Genomic DNA, 8,370 nt, shown 5'->3' with positions numbered 1-8,370 from the left:
CCCTCATCGTGGATTTTATTTTCCAAGAGCGGGTATAACTGTGTGGGATCAACCTCCCTGGGTGATAAGGCCGTAGTGATGAGACGGTTCACAAGACTGCGCAGACAAGGAATACAACAACATCCACACAAGGTCAGAATTGCAGCAAATACAGCCATAGATGCTAAAACAGATTGAACTAGGGCTTTGTATTTCCCGAATACATTCATGCAGGAATCCCACATCGTAGTTTCCACCCCTGAATGCTCCTTCATCTTCCGGTTGAGGGTGCGCAGGCCGTCAATGGCCAATGTCAGACTGCCTCCTGCAGCTGTGTTGTTTGGTATGAACGAGCAGCATTGCTCTCCAAACACGGCGCAAAACCCCATTTTTCTCAGCCAAGAGCATATCAAGCGCTATTCTGTTCTGAAAAGCCATTAGGGTAGTGGCAGATAATTGCCCATGCACGGCCTCAAAACCGTCTTGTGTCCAATTTCCTAATTTCTGAACATTGTAATGGATGTAGTTGATCCTGTCTACGTTCTTATTAATCATAATTTGACAGTAAAGCGGGAGTTTTCGCACTTTATAATGTTTTCAAAGCCCTTTTGGTTTAAAGTCCAAGATTTTCAAGCAGAGTTTGCTTACAGACATGCCAGCTGAAGATTGCCCAATCTTGTCTGATCTTAGAAGCTAAGAAGGCTTGGGCCTGGTTAGTACTTGGATGGGAGACTACGTAGGAATGCCAGGTGCAGTAAGCTTTAACTATTGTAAAACTTTTAAAATGAAAGTATTTACATCACTCTGTTAACTTTTTTTAAAGTAAGTTAAGGGGTATTTTCTTTCTTTGATATGTTTTCCCGCCTTTTTTCTTTTTTTTTTTTTTTTTTTTAAACTTCTCTTCAGGTTTCTTTGTCTGTGTGTGCTCTACAACGATCATTCACAGGCTTGGAGCTGAATCGATTAGATGGGGTTTTCCAGCCCTCGGCCTTCAGGTGCTACGCAGCCTGATGTCAATTTAATATCTGATATGTCATATTAAGTGGATTTTTAGAACAGGGAGTCGGCAATAGGGCCTGCTCCATCCGCTCCATTCATCGACCCAGTATTGCATTGCCTCTAGAAGGTGTGCACTTTATTTGTTGTATTGCAAATAAAAGCTTACCACTCCAACTTTTTGCCTTTTCTCCATCATAATTTGACAGTAAAGCGGGAGTTTTCACTCTTTGATATGTGTTCAAGCCCTTTTGGTTTAAAGTTCAAGATTTTCAAGCAGATTTTCTGTACGGACAAACCAGCTGAAGAATGCCCAATCTTGTCTGATCTCAGAAGCTAAGAAGGCTTAGGCCTGGTTAGTAGTTGGATGGGAGACTATCTGCGAATACCAGGTGCTGTAAGCTTTAACTATTGAAAAACGTTTAAAAAGAAAGTATTTACATGGCTTTGTTAGCTTTTTTTGCCTTTTCTCCATCATAATTTGAAAGTAAAGCGGGAGTTTTCACTCTTTGATATATGTTTAAGCCCCTTTGGTTTAAAGTTCAAGATTTTCAAGCAGATTTTGTGTACGGACAAACTAGCTGAAGAATGCCCAATCTTGTCTGATCTCAGAAGCTAAGAAGGCTTGGGCCTGGTTAGTAGTTGGATGGGAGACTACCTTGGAATACCAGGTGCTGTAAGCTTTAACTATTAAAAAACTTTTAAAATGAAAGTATTTACATGGCTTTGTTGTTTTTTTGCCTTTTCTCCATCATAATTTGACAGTAAAGCGGGAGTTTTCACTCTTAGATATGTGTTCAAGCCCCTTTGGTTTAAAGTTCAAGATTTTCAAGCAGATTTTGTGTACGGACAAACCTGCTGAAGAATGCCCAATCTTGTCTGATCTCAGAAGCTAAGAAGGCTTGGGCCCGGTTAGTATTTGGATGGGAGACTACCTGGGAATACCAGGTGCTTTAACTATTGAAAAACTTTTAAAATGAAAGTATTTACATGGCTTTGTGGCTTTTTTTTGCCTTTTCTCCATCATAATTTTAAAGTAAAGCGGGAGTTTTCACTCTTTGATATGTGTTTAAGCCCCTTTGGTTTAAAGTTCAAGATTTTCAAGCAGATTTTGTGTACGGACAAACTAGCTGAAGAATGCCCAATCTTGTCTGATCTCAGAAACTAAGAAGGCTTGGGCCTGGTTAGTAGTTGGATGGGAGACTACCTTGGAATACCAGGTGCTGTAAGCTTTAACTATTGAAAAACTTTTAAAATGAAAGTATTTACATGGCTTTGTTGCTTTTTTTGCCTTTTCTCCATCATAATTTGACAGTAAAGCGGGAGTTTTCACTCTTAGATATGTGTTCAAGCCCCTTTGGTTTAAAGTTCAAGATTTTCAAGCAGCTTTTGTGTACGGACAAACCTGCTGAAGAATGCCCAATCTTGTCTGATCTCAGAAGCTAAGAAGGCTTGGGCCCGGTTAGTATTTGGATGGGAGACTACCTGGGAATACCAGGTGCTGTAAGCTTTAACTATTGAAAAACTTTTAAAATGAAAGTATTTACATGGCTTTGTTAGCATTTTTTGCCTTTTCTCCATCATATTTTGACAGTAAAGCGGGAGATTTCGCACATTATAATGTTTTCAAAGCCCTTTTGGTTTAAAGTTCAAGATTTTCAAGCAGAGTTTGTGTACAGACAAACCAGCTGAAGAATGCCCAATGTTGTCTGATCTCAGAAGCTAAGAAGGCTTGGGCCTGGTTAGTACTTGGATGGGAGACTACCTGGGAATACCAGGTGCTGTAAGCTTTAACTATTGAAAAACTTTTAAAATGAAAGTATTTACATGGCTATGTTAACTTTTTTTAAAGTAAGTTAAGGGGTATTTTCTTTCTTTGATATGTTTTCCCGCCTTTTTTCTTTTTTTTTTTTTTAAACTTCTCTTCAGGTTTCTTTGTCTGTGTGTGCTCTACAACGATCATTCACAGGCTTGGAGCTGAATCGATTAGATGGGGTTTTCCAGCCCTCGGCCTTCAGGTGCTACGCACCCTGATGTCAATTTAATATCTGATATGTCATATTAAGCGGATTTTTAGAACAGGGAGTCGGCAATAGGGCCTGCTCCATCCGCTCCATTCATCGACCCAGTATTGCATTGCCTCTAGAAGGTGTGCACTTTATTTGTTGTATTGCAAAAAAAAGCTTCCACTCCAACTTTTTGCCTTTTCTCCATCATAATTTGAAAGTAAAGCAGGAGTTTTCACTCTTTGATATGTGTTCAAGCCCTTTTGGTTTAAAGTTCAAGATTTTCAAGCAGAGTTTGTGTATGGACAAACCTGCTGAAGAATGCCCAATCTTGTCTGATCTCAGAAGCTAAGAAGGCTTGGGCCTGGTTAGTACTTGGATGGGAGACTACCTGGGAATACCAGGTGCTGTAAGCTTTAACTATTGAAAAACTTTTAAAATGAAAGTATTTACATGGCTTTGTTAGCTTTTTTTGCCTTTTCTCCATCATAATTTGAAAGTAAAGCGGGAGTTTTCACTCTTTGATATGTGTTTAAGCCCCTTTGGTTTAAAGTTCAAGATTTTCAAGCAGATTTTGTGTACGGACAAACTAGCTGAAGAATGCCCAGTCTTGTCTGATCTCAGAAGCTAAGAAGGCATGGGCCTGGTTAGTACTTGGATGGGAGACTACCTTGGAATACCAGGTGCTGTAAGCTTTAACTATTGAAAAACTTTTAAAATGAAAGTATTTACATGCCTTTGTTGCTTTTTTTGCCTTTTCTCCATCATAATTTGACAGTAAAGCGGGAGTTTTCACTCTTAGATATGTGTTCATGCCCCTTTGGTTTAAAGTTCAAGATTTTCAAGCAGATTTTGTGTACGGACAAACCTGCTGAAGAATGCCCAATCTTGTCTGATCTCAGAAGCTAAGAAGGCTTGGGCCCGGTTACTATTTGGATGGGAGACTACCTGGGAATACCAGGTGCTGTAAGCTTTAACTATTGAAAAACTTTTAAAATGAAAGTATTTACATGGCTATGTTAGCTTTTTTTGCCTTTTCTCCATCATAATTTGACAGTAAAGCGGGAGTTTTCACTCTTTGATATGTGTTCAAGCCCCTTTGATTTAAAGTTCAAGATTTTCAAGCAGAGTTTGTGTACGGACAAACCAGCTGAAGAATGCCCAATCTTGTCTTATCTCAGAAGCTAAGAAGGCTTGGGCCTGGTTAGTACTTGGATGGGAGACTACCGGGGAATACCAGGTGCTGTAAGCTTTAACTATTGAAAAACTTTTAAAATAAAAGTATTTACATGGCTTTATTAGCTTTTTTGCCTTTTCTCCATCATAATTTGACAGTAAAGCGGGAGTTTTCGCACTTTATAATGTTTTCAAAGCCCTTTTGTTTAAAGTCCAAGATTTTCAAGCAGAGTTTGCTTACAGACATGCCAGCTGAAGATTGCCCAATCTTGTCTGATCTCAGAAGCTAAGAAGGCCTGGGCCTGGTTAGTACTTGGATGGGAGACTATGTAGGAATGCCAGGTGCAGTAAGCTTTAACTATTGTAAAACTTTTAAAATGAAAGTATTTACATCACTCTGTTAACTTTTTTTTAAAGTAAGTTAAGGGGTATTTTCTTTCTTTGATATGTTTTCCCACCTTTTTTCATTTTTTTTTTTTTTTTTTTTTTAAACTTCTCTTCAGATTTCTTTGTCTGTGTGTGCTCTACAACGATCATTCACAGGCTTGGAGCTGAATCGATTAGATGGGGTTTTCCAGCCCTCGGCCTTCAGGTGCTACGCACCCTGATGTCAATTTAATATCTGATATGTCATATTAAGCGGATTTTTAGAACAGGGAGTAGGCAATAGGGCCTGCTCCATCCGCTCCATTCATCGACCCAGTATTGCATTGCCTCTAGAAGGTGTGCACTTTATTTGTTGTATTGCAAATAAAAGCTTACCACTCCAACTTTTTGCCTTTTCTCCATCATAATTTGACAGTAAAGCGGGAGTTTTCACTCTTTGATATGTGTTCAAGCCCTTTTGGTTTAAAGTTCAAGATTTTCAAGCAGAGTTTGTGTATGGACAAACCAGCTGAAGAATGCCCAATCTTGTCTGATCTCAGAAGCTAAGAAGGCTTGGGCCTGGTTAGTACTTGGATGAGAGACTACCTGCGAATACCAGGTGCTGTAAGCTTTAACTATTTAAAAACTTTTAAAAAGAAAGTATTTACATGGCTTTGTTAGCTTTTTTTGCCTTTTCTCCATCATAATTTGAAAGTAAAGCGGGAGTTTTCACTCTTTGATATGTGTTTAAGCCCCTTTGGTTTAAAGTTCAAGATTTTCAAGCAGAGTTTGTGTATGGACAAACCAGCTGAAGAATGCCCAATCTTGTCTGATATCAGAAGCTAAGAAGGCTTGGGCCTGGTTAGTAGTTGGATGGGAGACTACCTGCGAATACCAGGTGCTGTAAGCTTTAACTATTTAAAAACTTTTAAAAAGAAAGTATTTACATGGCTTTGTTAGCTTTTTTTGCCTTTTTTCTTCATCATAATTTGAAAGTAAAGCAGGAGTTTTCACTCTTTGATATGTGTTTAAGCCCCTTTGGTTTAAAGTTCAAGATTTTCAAGCAGATTTTGTGTACGGACAAACTAGCTGAAGAATGCCCAGTCTTGTCTGATCTCAGAAGCTAAGAAGGCTTGGGCCTAGTTAGTAGTTGGATGGGAGACTACCTTGGAATACCAGGTGCTGTAAGCTTTAACTATTGAAAAACTTTTAAAATGAAAGTATTTACATGGCTATGTTAGCTTTTTTTGCCTTTTCTCCATCATAATTTGACAGTAAAGCGGGAGTTTTCACTCTTTGATATGTGTTCAAGCCCCTTTGGTTTAAAGTTCAAGATTTTCAAGCAGAGTTTGTGTACGGACAAACCAGCTGAAGAATGCCCAATCTTGTCTTATCTCAGAAGCTAAGAAGGCTTGGGCCTGGTTAGTACTTGGATGGGAGACTACCTGGGAATACCAGGTGCTGTAAGCTTTAACTATTGAAAAACTTTTAAAATAAAAGTATTTACATGGCTTTATTAGCTTTTTTGCCTTTTCTCCATCATAATTTGACAGTAAAGCGGGAGTTTTCGCACTTTATAATGTTTTCAAAGCCCTTTTGTTTAAAGTCCAAGATTTTCAAGCAGAGTTTGCTTACAGACATGCCAGCTGAAGATTGCCCAATCTTGTCTGATCTCAGAAGCTAAGAAGGCCTGGGCCTGGTTAGTACTTGGATGGGAGACTATGTAGGAATGCCAGGTGCAGTAAGCTTTAACTATTGTAAAACTTTTAAAATGAAAGTATTTACATCACTCTGTTAACTTTTTTTAAAGTAAGTTAAGGGGTATTTTCTTTCTTTGATATGTTTTCCCGCCTTTTTTCATTTTTTTTTTTTTTTTTTTTTTTAAACTTCAGATTTCTTTGTCTGTGTGTGCTCTACAACGATCATTCACAGGCTTGGAGCTGAATCGATTAGATGGGGTTTTCCAGCCCTCGGCCTTCAGGTGCTACGCACCCTGATGTCAATTTAATATCTGATATGTCATATTAAGCGGATTTTTAGAACAGGGAGTCAGCAATAGGGCCTGCTCCATCCGCTCCATTCATCGACCCAGTATTGCATTGCCTCTAGAAGGTGTGCACTTTATTTGTTGTATTGCAAATAAAAGCTTACCACTCCAACTTTTTGCCTTTTCTCCATCATAATTTGACAGTAAAGCGGGAGTTTTCACTCTTTGATATGTGTTCAAGCCCTTTTGGTTTAAAGTTCAAGATTTTCAAGCAGAGTTTGTGTATGGACAAACCAGCTGAAGAATGCCCAATCTTGTCTGATCTCAGAAGCTAAGAAGGCTTGGGCCTGGTTAGTACTTGGATGGAGAGACTACCTGCGAATACCAGGTGCTGTAAGCTTTAACTATTTAAAAACTTTTAAAAAGAAAGTATTTACATGGCTTTGTTAGCTTTTTTTGCCTTTTCTCCATCATAATTTGAAAGTAAAGCGGGAGTTTTCACTCTTTGATATGTGTTTAAGCCCCTTTGGTTTAAAGTTCAAGATTTTCAAGCAGAGTTTGTGTATGGACAAACCAGCTGAAGAATGCCCAATCTTGTCTGATATCAGAAGCTAAGAAGGCTTGGGCCTGGTTAGTAGTTGGATGGGAGACTACCTGCGAATACCAGGTGCTGTAAGCTTTAACTATTTAAAAACTTTTAAAAAGAAAGTATTTACATGGCTTTGTTAGCTTTTTTTGCCTTTTCTCCATCATAATTTGAAAGTAAAGCAGGAGTTTTCACTCTTTGATATGTGTTTAAGCCCCTTTGGTTTAAAGTTCAAGATTTTCAAGCAGATTTTGTGTACGGACAAACTAGCTGAAGAATGCCCAGTCTTGTCTGATCTCAGAAGCTAAGAAGGCTTGGGCCTAGTTAGTAGTTGGATGGGAGACTACCTTGGAATACCAGGTGCTGTAAGCTTTAACTATTGAAAAACTTTTAAAATGAAAGTATTTACATGGCTATGTTAGCTTTTTTTGCCTTTTCTCCATCATAATTTGACAGTAAAGCGGGAGTTTTCACTCTTTGATATGTGTTCAAGCCCCTTTGGTTTAAAGTTCAAGATTTTCAAGCAGAGTTTGTGTACGGACAAACCAGCTGAAGAATGCCCAATCTTGTCTTATCTCAGAAGCTAATAAGGCTTGGGCCTGGTTAGTACTTGGATGGGAGACTACCTGGGAATACCAGGTGCTGTAAGCTTTAACTATTGAAAAACTTTTAAAATAAAAGTATTTACATGGCTTTATTAGCTTTTTTGCCTTTTCTCCATCATAATTTGACAGTAAAGCGGGAGTTTTCGCACTTTATAATGTTTTCAAAGCCCTTTTGTTTAAAGTCCAAGATTTTCAAGCAGAGTTTGCTTACAGACATGCCAGCTGAAGATTGCCCAATCTTGTCTGATCTCAGAAGCTAAGAAGGCCTGGGCCTGGTTAGTACTTGGATGGGAGACTATGTAGGAATGCCAGGTGCAGTAAGCTTTAACTATTGTAAAACTTTTAAAATGAAAGTATTTACATCACTCTGTTAACTTTTTTTAAAGTAAGTTAAGGGGTATTTTCTTTCTTTGATATGTTTTCCCGCCTTTTTTCATTTTTTTTTTTTTTTTTTTTTTAAACTTCTCTTCAGGTTTCTTTGTCTGTGTGTGCTCTACAACGATCATTCACAGGCTTGGAGCTGAATCGATTAGATGGGGTTTTCCAGCCCTCGGCCTTCAGGTGCTACGCACCCTGATGTCAATTTAATATCTGATATGTCATATTAAGCGGATTTTTAGAACAGGGAGTCGGCAATAGGGCCTGCTCCATCCGCTCCATTCATCGACC

At 38.6% G+C, this 8,370-nt stretch overlaps 2 pseudogenes; both read left to right on the top strand.

Moving 5' to 3' along the window:
* Positions 1–621: 621 nt before the first annotated feature.
* LOC114776666 (uncharacterized) lies at positions 622–740 on the top strand (annotated as a pseudogene).
* Positions 741–3,278: 2,538 nt separating this feature from the next.
* On the top strand, positions 3,279–3,397 carry LOC114776664 (uncharacterized; annotated as a pseudogene).
* Positions 3,398–8,370: the final 4,973 nt, after the last annotated feature.

The sequence above is a fragment of the Denticeps clupeoides genome, unplaced genomic scaffold, assembly GCF_900700375.1.
Source record: "Denticeps clupeoides unplaced genomic scaffold, fDenClu1.1, whole genome shotgun sequence".
In the NCBI taxonomy this organism is placed as follows: Eukaryota; Metazoa; Chordata; class Actinopteri; order Clupeiformes; family Denticipitidae; genus Denticeps; species Denticeps clupeoides.
This window is presented reverse-complemented; position numbering and strand designations above follow the sequence as displayed.